The following is a 14,639-nucleotide window of genomic DNA, read 5'->3' as shown; positions in this document are numbered from 1 at the left end:
TTCCTGGCTGGGGAAAAAACATTGTGCTTCTCATAAGTCTAAGAGAAACAATTCTTGCTCCACAAATAGAGGACACAAGAAACTAGCTGTGTAGCTACACTCAGCATTTTCTTGTAGACAGATCAACAGAAAGGAACTTCAAAATGGGACTGAAAGAATGATCACTGGAGTGATGTGTTCATCTTGTAAGACCTCACCTCCTGGAGTCACGTGAGTAAGCAAGAACTACAGCTGTTACAGCAACCAAAAACTTCCTAGCTTTAAGAAAGCTTGAATATACAAATTCTAATAGTCCACAAAGCAAATAAAAAACTTAACATTTTATTTTTACAAAAATCTCATGGGTTTTGCAGACTTGCTTTAGCACTAGCTGTGTTGCCATAATGCTGCTTTTTTGTCTGCTATTTATCACCAGTCTCTTCAGTTTAGACTATAAACTGTTTGGGGCAGGAAGTGTCTTTTACTCTCTGCTTGCATGGTAATGCCTGAATCTCAGTTACAAGCCTCTAAGCTCTGCTGCAATGTAAATACTTAATATTGATAGTCACAGAGGACTTAGCCCCCACCCCACTCGGTTGAGGCATGCCAGTCTGCAGGGTTTGTTCTAGCAGCCAACAAGCCAACAGTGAAAAGTGACAAATTTTGTTGGCGAAAGATATTCATAGGTCTAACAAGGATAAGAAACACCCGCCTCTAGAACAGAGGCTTATGTCTCTCCAAGGATAAACACACCCAAGATTGACTCATGCTGGCATAATCCCCTTGTGCAATTTATATATTGGCATTAGATGTGTGTGAGGAAAAAAGACAAATATTTGGTTAATAAAACAACACAGGCATAATAAAAATCAATTAAGCAGCTTTACTTCTTAAAACACTGTAGCAGGTGAGCTGCTGCTCTTCCCCTCAGACAGGCATATCCATTCCTGCAAGCAGAGCTTCCTCATGTTTGTTTTATCTGCAGCGAAATAACCAGCTTATTTGGTTCAGTGTTTTAAGACTAAAAATAATAAATAAATAAATAAAGTCCAGTACCCCACAGTCTGGTGAGGGAGGGGGTATATAGTGTCGTGGAAAAAGCAAGCTCATATTTCACAAGAGAGCTTTTTCAAGTGTATTGCATAAGGAGATTACAGCCCTGAGTCTGAAACAGGGCTGAAGGTTTTAGTTGCTTTTGCCGCTGCCTCTGTCATTAGCATGCTACTGAACTGCATCACAACAGCCCCTCTTTCATCTGTGTGAAAAAAGGCTCAAGGTCCATCATTACATTTTTCAGAGCTGTTACCCTACATGACTATTAGCTTCATTCCCCCAAGCCCTTTCTTGTTGTTTTAAATAAAAGGAAAGGAGTTGGACAGGTTAATCATCTGTTCACATTATACCCTGTGCTCTTGGATACATTTCATGTCACAGGCCTATAGAAAGGACAAGTCCAGATTCTGCTGTGCATGCCCTGTGTAAGGCTTGTCCTGCACTTGGGGTTTTGGCAATGTAGTTATGTTGATTAGAAAAATGAGAAAAAACTCCTCATACCCCTGTATGCTGTACTTCTGTCAGCAAAACTCAGACTCAATGCCAGTTTTGCTGGCAAAAGGGAAAAAACCCTTACCTTTTCCTGATGCAGCCTTTTCTGTGTGGAGAGAGATTTTACCACCAGTTCTCCTACTGTTCTGTGGGAGGCCTCATTTCCAGTTCTGCAACCCATCTTGCACATCTCTGTGTGCAATGCCTCAGAAGTGGGGTGACCACATACATTTCTCAAGCAATTAATTATGTCTCTCATCACATACCTAGCAAGAAATCTGTCCTGGGATCAGCAGGGCCTGCTGGATAATCCACATCCCTTTCCATGGGAGGAGCAGGACCACAAAGACTGCTCGATCCAACATCCACATTCTTCCCAAGATTCGTCTGCACATCTGATGTAGCTGTGTCCCTCTATTGTGCATGGTGGGACCTCAGAGGAGCTATTGCCATCTTACACTTGCAAAACACGGAAGTCACTTGTCCTTAAGCATTCTGGTGCATGTCTTGTAGCTCTCGGTTATGTAGCCATCTGTGGGAAGAGCCTGGATGGACTAATATCTCTGATTTAGAGATTTAGCTCTGCAGTAGATAAAAGTGGAAGGAGCTGGCTTTCACAGCTTTCTAAAAGCTGAGACACTGTAAAACAGGATGGGCCAAGTTATATTAGTAGAGGATCAGCATAAATGCATCTGATTGGCATTGCCTGTTGAGTTCCTTCATAGGAGGTGGAATTCTGCAGGCAGCTGTCTGTGCGTTGTGGTGTTCCTCCTGGCCCCATGACCTGCTCCTGCTCTACTGAGTCAGGCTCTTAAAGACCAGGTCTTTAAGAAATGAAAAGCCTGCAGACAGTCTAAATAAAACTTGCAACATTATTATGAATATTTCAAAACTTTAACCTGTCCCCTGCAAAAAACTTGGCTCAGCTCTAAGTCATTACAGTGATGATAATAGAAAGGACATTTTATTCACCTGTCATTCTAGCTCTTGATGAGTTGAGAATTAATCTGCAGAAGGAAAAGCAAACACATAATCTTTGTTCCTTCCAGTTCAGAGTCCTTTGAAATAGGTGTCTTCCCAGTCAGTAAATTTTGGATTAGGTCCTCATTCCGCCTTCCTTTCCACCGTCCCTACAGTACCATGAAAATTCAGGCTGTTTCTCTTTACTTCCTTCCTCTTCATAAAATGTCTAATAATCAGCCATCTGGTGTCCAAGATGCCTTGAGTATTAGGGCATTTCCTTTATCCAGGGGAGGCTTGTGAGAAGAAAGATAAATGTGTTCATGACCCATCCCTGCTGTGTGCTGATTAGGGTCTGGCACTTTTTCTTTGTTCGCAATGATTACTGTAGCATTAAGTTGTTTGGTAGAAAAACAAATTTAAAGGGAGAATCTTAGTTTCTAGTCTAGCAGATTTTGTGACATTACTTAACTATCCTTAATTAGTATTCTATAAAATGATATAACACTTGTAATACGTGTTAAAGACAGAGTGGGATTTTAAAAGGAAGAGCCAAAGGGAAATCTATAGAAAATACTGTGTATCCTAAAGAACTGTAGTTTGGATTCATTCTCATTTTAATTCTGGCTCACAGTGGCACCCTATTTTTCAAAACTAGCTAAAAAACTTAACCCCTTCCTTTCATTCTGTAAGGCAGACTAGTAGTCAGAGATCCAAAGCTGCAATATAAGCTGTGTGCGGGTCTCTGCTCAAGTCAAGTGACAGTCCGTGGGGAAGAAGGGTTCTGTGTACCATGCTGTATAAAACTGGGTCAGGTCTCAAGGTAGCCATTGGATTGAGATTCAGGTTTAAGCAGAAAATATTGAAGGGCACACAGAAACTGTGACAGAGCATCCACCAGACCATTGCATTTTTTTAAAACAAAGCTTGGAGGGAGAGGGCAAGTCAGACTAAAATGAAAACAAAAGCAGCAGGAAGAATCTGCCATATTAGCGTTTAAGTAGAGGACAAAGAAAAGAACCACTGCTTTTATTCTATGGTGACGTGTAGGCCAAATTCTTGACATAAAAGAGGCTTGTCTCTTGATTTGTGAGCCCTTGGGAGTTGCAAATTTTTTGTTGCCTTGACTGTGGTAGCATGAAGAGATGCCAGTAAGGTACTGTTCATATTCACAGAATGATACTCCCTTCCTGTTAGGGTGTGGACAGTCACTAGACATTTGTACCAGGATTCTTCACTTGATGGTACGTTTATAAATAGTAAACAATTTTGGTTGAACAAGAGTTTGTCAGTTGAAAGAGAGGTATGAAGAGACATCCTTAAAATACCTTTAGGCTGTTCCTGTACAACTTAGTTCCCAGAAAACATATATTTCTAACTTTTGTTTTTCTTTTGAAAGTCACCTTTAAGGGCATGTAATATCCAAATCCCTGCTTGAACCTCTGTATACAGTTCAGACTGTGGATTATGGTAGTCATACCATATTTAAGTTATTCAGTGCATCCATGAATTAACCAGTTAATAGCATATAGCAGCATGAGTGCAAGAGGTAATAAAATAGCCTAAACCTCCTGTGCAAGACTATGCAAAAGTTCCTTTAAATGGAAACATTTGTCTCGGTCACCATAAAGAGCCAGGGCTACATGCATATACTTAACTTGTCACACAGCAGATAGTTGCTGCCCAGACTACTCACTGAGTACAAATGTACATGCAGATAAATCTTTTTCTGATGATGCTACAGAAAATAGCAAACCACATATTCTGCGGTCCGCTCAAACACAGTCAAAGCCTTTATAAAATCCAATGGGCATAATTTTTAAATTAACATTTGACTTAAGTTTCTCATTTTGAAAAGCATACCATGATAGAAATGCTCTCAGTTTTGGTTCTGTGGTTATAATGTATGATATTACATGTAATCATGATAGAATAAAGTCTTGTAGAATAGGCCACTTCAGACAAATAGTGGCAATTTAAAACCATACACCAGAAGGCTGAGTTTTGATCCCTTTGGTGTCAAAAGCCTTTGAGCTGTTTGTGCTGACACTTTTACTAACCTTTTCCTGCAACAGGCACTAGCAGACACCATTAGTCCGTTATATTTATGGTTGATCATTTTATGCGCTTCATCATCTTGTTTCAGTGCTATGGAACATTCTAAGGAGGCAGGATGGATAAGGTCTAGACAATCTGAAATCCTGGGCTGTAAAACAGACACGTGGTGTTGTTACGTTATATGTTCTGACACTGGCCCTGACTCAGCCAAGATTTTTAAACACAAGTCATCATGCTAAAGTCAGGCTTGGAGATAGACTTCTGTGTCTTGGTGAATTAAGGTGCATACATAACAAGGTGATTTGGAAATCCAGCTCTGAAGTGATTCTCATTTTGCAGTGGTCAAGCTTTTATTCCTGAACTGTGTTCTACAGCTTTGGTCTGGTGTGGGTACGCTGCAGTCCCACTGCAATCTTGGTACTGCAGTCCTGCTCTTCTGCCTGCTTTCCAGCAGAGAAGAGCATAGCCTGCTGATAAGGCTCATACAGATACCTGGGATGGGTGGCATTGCTTTGATTTTAGAAAAATCTCCTTAGAAAGTGCTAGAAAGCACAGCCTGTCTCACTACACTATTTCTGTCAGTAGCTGCTAGCGTGGGGTAGGGCTCGACTGCTCCAGTTCCACGCAAATGCACAGTCTAGTCTTGCAGAGAGAATGGTCATGGCCAGTTCTTGTCAGCATTTAAATTCAGTCTCTTGGTTTTCTGCAAACTCTTCTTCCTCAGTTTCCATCACAATCATTTACTTTCTCAATAACACCATCTCTGGAGAAGGTTTGCACCGGAAGCAAGATAAGCAGAACATGAATACTAGCAGGAGCAGAGCCAACATTTTGAAAATTCTGGCTCTCACCCCACAGCACCAAATAGGAAGCCCTTTGTATTCATGGCAGACATGTACAGGAAAGGACAAAGTAAACCCTTACCACTTTCCCTCATATTTGAGCTTAGTTTTTCCTGATCCAGCAGCTTGCATGTTTCTTTACCTTTGCTCTCACTGCAAAATTGAAGAATTCAGCCAGCTGAGAAATAATCAGCTGGCCCTGGCTGCCGCCTGCTTCTGCAGTTCGCAAGGTAAAAGTCCCCATTGTTTTCTGATGGGGAATATTGCCTGACAGGACCTGAGCATTTGATCACAATAGGGACAGAGGTCTCCACGCAGGAAAGTGTTCTTATTCAGGACGTTGCATAAGCATAGAGTTAATTTAAAGTCCGTACCTAAGTGCTACAGCAGTCAGTATGACAGAAACATTGACACTGAAGTCAAGTTAGTATCTGATTTTAATTGCTACTGCGCACGCTTTGCCTAAGCACGCTTTCGGGTGCTGCCTTGGAAAGGAACACAAAGCAGTACAGACGTTAAGTATTTCGCTGAATCAGTTTGTTGTAGTACATTTTCTCACTCTGGATTGTCTTACTCCATTCATGGAAGAATGGTGGAAGAAACCCAGCTTTTGCCATGGGAATGGTCCCTGTGCACTCCAAACTGTAAGTTGTTTCTACTAGAAGAGTGAGCTGAAAGAGCTAACACTGAAGACTTCATATTTCCATGTGTCTGTAAGTAGCTGTGTAGGTCCCATTCAGACCAGGGGAGAAACTCCCCTTGACTTCAGTTAGCTCACAGTCAGATTCTGAGTAGAAGCCACAAGGCTGAATAACCTGCTTATCACTGAATAGTAGATGATTCACAGCTTCTGACTAACTGTGGGTCCTGAAATTGGTGCCACTCTTATTTTCTGAGCATATTAACAGGGGAGAGGCAAATCTGTCTGAAGGCAAAAACTTGTAAAAAAACATAGAAAAGAATTGTCTTAAGAAAAAAAGCTTTTCCATGTCTCCCATTTGGTATGTCCTGTGGGAGCCTGGACACTGCTCTGAAGGAAGAGAGAGGGCTTTTAGTCTTAGCTTGACCATCATGAAGAGGCAGTTGCAAAGTTGGATCTGTCTGTACTTGGGGATGACAACCAGTTTATACAGACCTTTGCCTCTCTGGAATGCTGTCTCTCGTCATATGCACTGATAACAAACCCCCAGCATCAGGAAGTAACACTAGCACATCCTCTTTGCAAAGCTATCTAAAAAAACAGGGACAAATTTGTTTCTGACTGGAGTGACACCAGACGTACAACAGCCATCTGCGTGCCTCTCCTGCTTCCTTCCTTGTTTTTATTCTCAACTCTTTTTATAGCCAATATATTTCCAAACAGGCCACACAAGATTCTGAGTTGCTAGCTTTTGCAGCTTCTGGTCACTTGCATTACACTAATGCACTATATTTGCAGCAGCCCTCCTCCTATATAATGTACCAATACAACTGGAGTAACCCAAAGCATAAACACTAAGCCATGAGTGAAAAGTGGTAGAGTACATGGCATCAAATAGGTCAGCTACTTGGACTAAAGAACCAGTGGATTGGCATCGTGTCTCTCACATCTCAGATGCTCATGTTTCCACCATTTGATGCAGCTTTCTGTTTGTTCTTTGCTCAAATCAATCCGCCTCTTCCCTATGAATAAAATCATAGCTACAGGGAAAGGAGCATGCTGGCACAAAGCAGCATGTTGTGTTTCTTTCCCATGGGAAAGTCCTGTTCAATAAAAATTGAAAACGGCTTATAAAAACAACAGATTCATCATGGTAAATCTGTCTCCTCTTCAAGTCAGAATACATTTTTATGCCCTGAAGAATTAAGGGAAATATCCTGAAACTTTATTTAGGCAATGCAAGGAAAGAGCCATAACTGTAGCCTGGGGTTTATTGGGAGTACATGTTTCCACTACTTTGGCTTCCAGTCTGTATAATCATGATTTCGGAAACTGTTTCAAGGAAGGGGACGATGACCCTGTGGTTGAGACAGTGAGACTGGACCAGTCTGGTTTAGTTCCTGGCTCTTTCACAAAGTATAGCCATGGGCAAATCATCTAATCTGTGTGCCTCCCCCGTGAAGTAGAGACGATAATGTTTCCTCTGTCTGATACGTCTACTTAAACCATATAAAGCACTTAGGATTTGAAGTTACAAGGATGAAAAGGGTAGATGTGATCCATATCTGTGCTTCCCAGGATCCTTTTCAAAAGGTCAGATTTTGCCCATTACAACGGGCATAATAAAAAATAATTCCATTGGTTTAGTGGAGTTACTACACATAGTCATTGAGCTAAATGAAGTCAAAGCTTGTAATACTATATCTAATGTTTCATGATGTTTCTTCTTCGAGTGGATCGCGGACATAGCTATTTGAAACAGAATGTCTCCAGCTCCCATCCATCCATGAACCTCTTTTCAGGTTCAACCTGTTAGCTCTGTAGTTCTGCACCGTCTCTTGAGATGTGCAAATGCAAACAATTCCAAAGCATTGTTCAGTTGTATTGCCCATCTTTTACCAAAACGCAAGACAAAAAAGCTTCTCTCAAACTATAAACATCATTCACATTTAAAATAGGAAATCTGAAATATCAAAACCACAAGCATTCAAGTGTTTCCATGAAAGATAATCAGGATGTTGGACTTGATAATAATTTTATGTAGGTGTTCAAGCTATGAAAGAACCCATATGGCCCTTTTCAGTTCTGTATTTCTGTTAAAACGTGGTATGTCTGCAGAATTTCAGCAGTTGTTGGCTGTCCTAGATGTCTCCAAAATAGCACATGCTGTTCACCTGTGCTGTGAGGTTAGGAGCTGTAGCCCAGCCAGTGCTCTGTGTGCTTTCTCTACATTCTGACCCCTCCTTACCCTTCAAACTGTGAAAGTTTCACAGTCAGAAAGGTTGTTACAGACATTTGCCCAGCTCCACTTACCAGCCTTCGCCCATCTGGAAAACAGCAGAACTGGAGCTGCAAATGTCTTTCTGCTCACATCTTTCCCTCTCTCACATGTCCCAGAGCTACACAATGGGAGAGCTGTTCAGAATATCATAGTGGAGTTTTGCCTACAGCTCGATGCTGAGCAGATACAGCCATCTGCAAAGAATTCACATTTCAAGACATGCTGGTTCCAATGTATCTGAAAATCATAGCTAGTCAGCAGGAATGGATGCAGTCTGCATTGCTAAACGCTTGGGTGCACTCATATAATTGCATAATTCAATGTTGTGAACTCCCTCTTCTCAGACAATGTGTTTTAGATATTGACTGCACAGAAGGTCAGCTTGTGCTAGAAAAACAAACAGGCTGCTTTGCTTAGTACAGCAGTATAGGAAAGGCTGGGAATAGGCTATGACAGGAGACGTTCAGGCTTGTTAATTGTTCCTGTCGTGTGGTCAAAGCATTTCTACCTAGCTTTTAGCAGTCCAGACTTAATGCACTTGATTTTTTCATACAGTGTTGTGTAGAAGGACTAATCCAGATTGGCTTCTGATTACATTAGTCATTACATAGACAGTTCTCAGCCCAAACCACAGGCTGTCTGGGTGCATGAGACATACAGGTAAGAGGTGGACTATGCATCAGAACATGGCGCACAAACTTCTATTCCACATGGTATGCTGCCTGGCTTTATGAAAGTATTGGGTAAATCAAGGCAATTTGTGTGCCTACTTAATAATGTATTTAGTGCTTTCAAGCAAATTTCATAGAAGGGTGAAGTTATTAGAGGTAATTAAATCCCTACCTGCTTGGGGAAGATATGATGAAAGTGCCAAGCTGCAGACTGAACTCATTATTGATTAGACACCAAAGAAAAGTTCTCACCAGCGCCCTACCCATAAGACACACTTTGTTTAGAGCATGCAGTTACCCACAAAACCCAAATTGTTTTTTGCTCATATACTTACTTGACAGGTCTGAAAGGTTACACACAGGCAGCCCAAGTAATCATATTAGGCCACACGATCATTCAGAGGTAAACTGGAAATGCATGGCTGTCCCTTCGTCTGCTTGATCCTTGAATCAAGTTATCCAGGCTCTCGCAGTCCGCACAAGCCGACATCCCCAAACAGAGTAGCTTTGCTCCCAGGGAAGCAGTTAGGAATACCAGAGACGAAGAAAAAGTTATGCATTAGCAGCTGAGCTGAGAAAAGAACACAGGATTTTGTCTGCACCTTGAGCAAGAGAAAAATAACCATGTGGACTGCAATGTATCAGGTATTTTAGGGACTTGCCTGCCTTACAGAGTGTTTCCAAGGGTCTAAGGTTCTAAGTATACCTGGTTTTTACTAAATGGATGCAGTTAGAATTACACAGCTTTCCCTCACTGGGGACAAAAGAAAAGCAGAAAAAAATACTTAATTAAGGCATAATTTATTCTTCTCTTCTGCAGGGGCTATTGCTGTTCTGTGAGACAGATGAAGCAACACATTAGAAAGGCACATAAACTGTGCTGCCAGGGAAACCTGACTTTTGTTCTTGTTGCTTCCTTTAATCCTACATACCGCATTCCTGCTGAGAGCAGACTGGTAGAAGCCTGTGAATAATGGAGAGGCATAACACTTAGCAAAGTCATTGCGATGCACTTCTGCTGCACAAAGTATTTTTTTTTACCTTTTTAATAGGTGGTTCAAATGCATATACATACAGAGGCAATTACATATGGAGAGATCAAAAAGATACTACAACAACGAATAGTAAGAATATGAAGAGATGCAAAAATAGTAAATACCTGCTGGTTTGGTTTTTTTTTTCCCAGAGTATCTATTTTCTAGGATGATGTGACAGTTAAAAACATGTTAAGACCACCACCACCACCCTTCCCCCCGCCTTTTTTTTTCTCTGGAGAGATGAGAAATGCTATCTAACTTGTGTGATATAGTGAGAACACTGTCTGAGCAGTCATCACCTTAACCTTCTATAACATCACCCTTCTGGAAAATACATTTTCTTTACACATTTCTCAGGAAACACAGATGAATTAAGTTAAAATATTGCAGGCAACAGAAGATACACAAATCTATTAGGTGTTTCCTTGCTGACAGGTGTGGTGTGGTGGGTGAAGCAGTATGAGGAAAGCACTATGGAAAAACAGACTGAGAAACAGAGCATGGAGCCCTGTGCATATGCATCTGTGGGGGAATGAAAAAAAGCTTAGCAAGTGATGAGAATTATTAATTCAAATACTTACAAACCAGCTGTAATTGACTACCTTCAAAGTTCAATTAAACTGTCTGAATCAGGGGCGATGTTGGGAGAGTTTGTAGTTGGAGGTCAGTCTGCCATATGGTGCCCACTGTAAGCTCTTCTGAGGTGCAAGGCAGGTTTAGTAAGTGTTGCAGTTGCTTGCAGGCAAGGATGGACCTCTTGTAATCAACTGCAGTTCAAGTACTAGGACGGCCTTTTCCAGCACATTTTAAAGAAGCAAAATCTACAATATAGAACAGTGAAGAAGAGGGGAAACTCAAGAGAATGAGGCCCTGATGATAAAGGTTGGGTTTGGAGGCAGTGTACTCTCTGGAGATTTACAGCATGGCATTAGGAGAGGAATGCAGTCCTGGCTTGCTTTCTGGTTGTATGTGATATGTAGCTTTGGGCATATCTCACAGGTAATCTTGTGATCTCCTTGTAAATTGGGGCTGATAAAACTTACCAACCTATCTCTTTCACGAGTTTTTAAAAAGGTTGATTATTTAATTAGGAGCAATTTATCATGATGATTCCTATTTAAAGGAACTTTTCAGAGGCCCTGATAGGCTAGGCTCTAGACTGACTTTAGAGGCAAGTGCTGTTCAAAGCCTTGCAGGGCTCAGGAAAGACAGGAAGGAAAGCTAGTTGTTTGTCTTAAGCTGTGGGGTACCAGCAGAGCTAAAACTGGACTGCAAATGTTTAATCTGGTAGCTTGGGAAATGCTCTGTGTGAAATGACATAAGAAATTGTTGACCCTGAAAATCTGTAAGTAGTGTGGACTGTCTCATCCCCCACGTGACCAGGCACCCCCTTCTGATTATTACCTGGGACCATTAAAAGCAAAGAACAAGAATTTAGTCAGGGTATCACAGGAGAAGGTTCTGGCCTGGGCTGTCCAGATATGTGCTGGATGCCCAGAACAGCTCTCCTCCCTGTTCTGAAGAGCTGCAAAAACTTAAATGAAGCAGCATAGCATGTTATGACTCCAACACAAGCTTTATATGCACATTGAAATAGTTGTTTGTAAGTCAGCTCTTCATACCAGTTTTGCAATTTTAAATTATTTGGCAAAGGGGAAAAAACCAAATGATTGGACACACATCAAATCCAATTGACCTGGCCTGTGATATATATGATTCAGTTGGAAAGTTCTAAGCTCTAGAAATAATAGCCATTGGCACTCTGCTAGTGTTCACTGAGCCATCTGGTTTCATGTTAGGGCAGGTAAATAAACATCAGCCTGCATTTTGGAGAGCAGGGAAGTGAGGAGGTGCAGTGACCTCTATATAGCTGAATCACAGAAATCAGAACCAGCTGGGTGAATCCTGCATTTCTGGCTAAAACTTTCTCTTCAGCTTGCAGTACTATTCCAATTGTGTAACTGAAATTGAATCCCTTTTATCTTTGCCAAGTCCTCGACTTCCTATTTATTTATTTCAGCACATAGAAGGTGAAGGACTCTCTTCCCCTGTATCTTGCTGTAAGCTGACAAAATCAGTGTGTCCCAGAGCTGATAAAGAGTTGGATCCATTTTCACCATGGAAGGATCCTGGTGCCCAGCTTCTGTGCCACAGACATCTTTAGCAGAGAAGCATTAGCCATTTAAAAATCTGCTGAGCCTTCGACCCTCTCTGCAGGAGTGCTGGGGAAAGGCTGAGTTATTGCAGTGGGGGGGATGTGCCAGCTCACACAAATTCAGGCTGGGAGTCCTAAAGGCAGTACAGATCCCACAACTGCTTGTGGAAGCAGTTGTGATTACTGTACTTTCCACACACACACAGAAAAACCTCAGAGGACTTCCATATAAAGAGGGGAAGAAACAAAAAGCCACTAGCAAAAAGTGACAACAAAAGCCTCCAGGAGACAGTCATCTTATCTCCAGTTTGCATTCAAATAACCCAAAATGGCTACTTAGCAGTAGCAACAATGGAGAAAAGTGGGGGGAAAAAAAACCCAAAACCCAACCCTGAAGGGCTTATCAAGTTACTTGATAACTATTCTGCAGTGATGTTACAAGGAAAGCAAATGATGAGGTCATAGGGAAAATGCAATCCTTTTCTGTCACTGGGAATCAAGGATCTTGTCTGCTGAGCTCAGATGAAAATTTGAAATATTGACACGTTGGAGATGTTCAGGGCTGAGATCTTACCTGTTTGCTGCTTGGAGTTTGCAGTGAAAGGTTCAACAATTTTCACACAAAACAGGGCTATTTAAAGATGCTGGGATAAAATTGTATAAACACTTTGTACTATAAGAAGAGTTGCAGAACAGATGCTAGCTATCTATGGAAGCTGCTAAGCATGAAGCATTGATGTTGCAGATAAGAGTAGTGCTTATTTCCTGTTCCCTATGGCCTGATCCAGTGTTTCTTGAAGTCTTGACAAGGCTCCCAGTTGACTTGTCTCTAAACTATTGCTCCTTCTGCCAAAACCAGATATGGTTCTTTAAGCCATTCTCCCTGTACTGCATGAAGAGCATCCTCCAGTAAGCCAGAGAAAGACACAGACTCCCTGAATTTACCAGGAGCTAAAGAACATGGTCATACCTTAAACTCTCAGCTGTTTAATAGGGCTGTTTTCCCTCACACCAACCACTTAGTTCCCTGCTGGAGCAAGCACTTGTCAGCCAGGAGGGAAACAAGTTAGCTGTGTGATTAATTGTAAGAAACGTGACTGTGATGTGTCCTTAGAAAGTTCTTGGATGTATTATTTTGCTTCCTAATGCATTCAGATGCATGGGTAAGGAGAGTAGTCAGGAGGACAGTGTCCCACTTTCCCCGGGACTGTGGTATATGTACTAAAAAGCAGTAAGTATAAGCCCCTAAACCCCTTCTACATCTTCTACATTTTATGAGAGCATTTTTTCATTGCTATAGCAAACACAGGGACAGAAGCGTGTCTGAGCTAGGGTGGGTTATGTGTATGTCAGTGTTAGTGTTGCTGTGGAGGTGACAGCCCTTACTGCAAGCTGAGCTCTGCACACCTGGATTCTGCCTCCGTGGGCAGGAAGGCCAGAGCTTACCCTTAGTTGCTGAGGCTTCATCAGCCCTGTCAGAGATAAACATCATATATGACTTTTGTGCCATCCCCTGTACCTTGAGGTGACACAACAGTGAGAAAACAGCTACCCAACCACATTGCACAATTCTGCATTTTCTCCCAGTCCGGGAAATTACTTAAGTAAGAAATTGAGCTGGCTGGGGCGATGTGTTTACTGGTACTGTTTTTGGCGTGCAGCCACCACCCAGATGAACCAAGTCCCTCAGGGCTGTAAATCCCCTTCTCCCTTGCGTAGTGGCGGAGTCTCTCTCTGGTACCGCAGGCTCTTAGTACTATAGCAGCAATGCCAGATGGTCCTGAAGCAGAAGAAGTGTTTCGTAACAGGATTCAGGGTATCCCCGTAACGCTGCACAGATGTAAGTGGAAACTGCAGCAGGCGCTGGGCTTTGTCCCGGGTCCCCCGCGCCCATCTCCCACGCCGCCCCGCCAGCCCCTGCCTTGGCTGCAGCCGGGGGCTTCCCAACGCTCTGGTGCCCTCTGCAGCCGGGCGGTCCGGCCGCTGCCGGGCTGGGAGCGGCTGCCGAGCACGGCTGGGCTTCGCAGCATCCCGGCAGCATCCCGGCAGCATCCCGGCAGCATCCCGGCAGCGTCCGGGCAGCATCCCGGCGTCCCCCGCCGGTGTGCGGGCGGCGGCGCAGGGTGGGCGGCGGCTGTCGGTGCTCCCCGACGGGAACTGCAGACAATCGCAGGAAATGAAAAAATGTAATCCTGCCGGGAGACAGCTCTTTTTGTTAGATGAACTTTACACGCTGGTGTTCCGGGTGTGTGGGGCCGCCGCCTTCAAGAAAGGGAGTCATGCAGCCACGGAGAGTGTCCATGCATTTGCGTACACACGGGGCTGGAGGGCGACAGTGGGTGTACTTCTTTCTTCTCCTTATATTCTGTGTTTTCTGTACTCCCATCTGTGAATTCTGTAAAATACAACCTAGAGATCCCCTTCTGTGCTTCAACCAAGCCATGGGCAGGACAGATAAAGGACCTGCTTTC

The sequence above is a fragment of the Falco cherrug genome, chromosome 1 (assembly GCF_023634085.1).
Source record: "Falco cherrug isolate bFalChe1 chromosome 1, bFalChe1.pri, whole genome shotgun sequence".
Classification (NCBI taxonomy): Eukaryota; Metazoa; Chordata; class Aves; order Falconiformes; family Falconidae; genus Falco; species Falco cherrug.
This window is presented reverse-complemented; position numbering follows the sequence as displayed.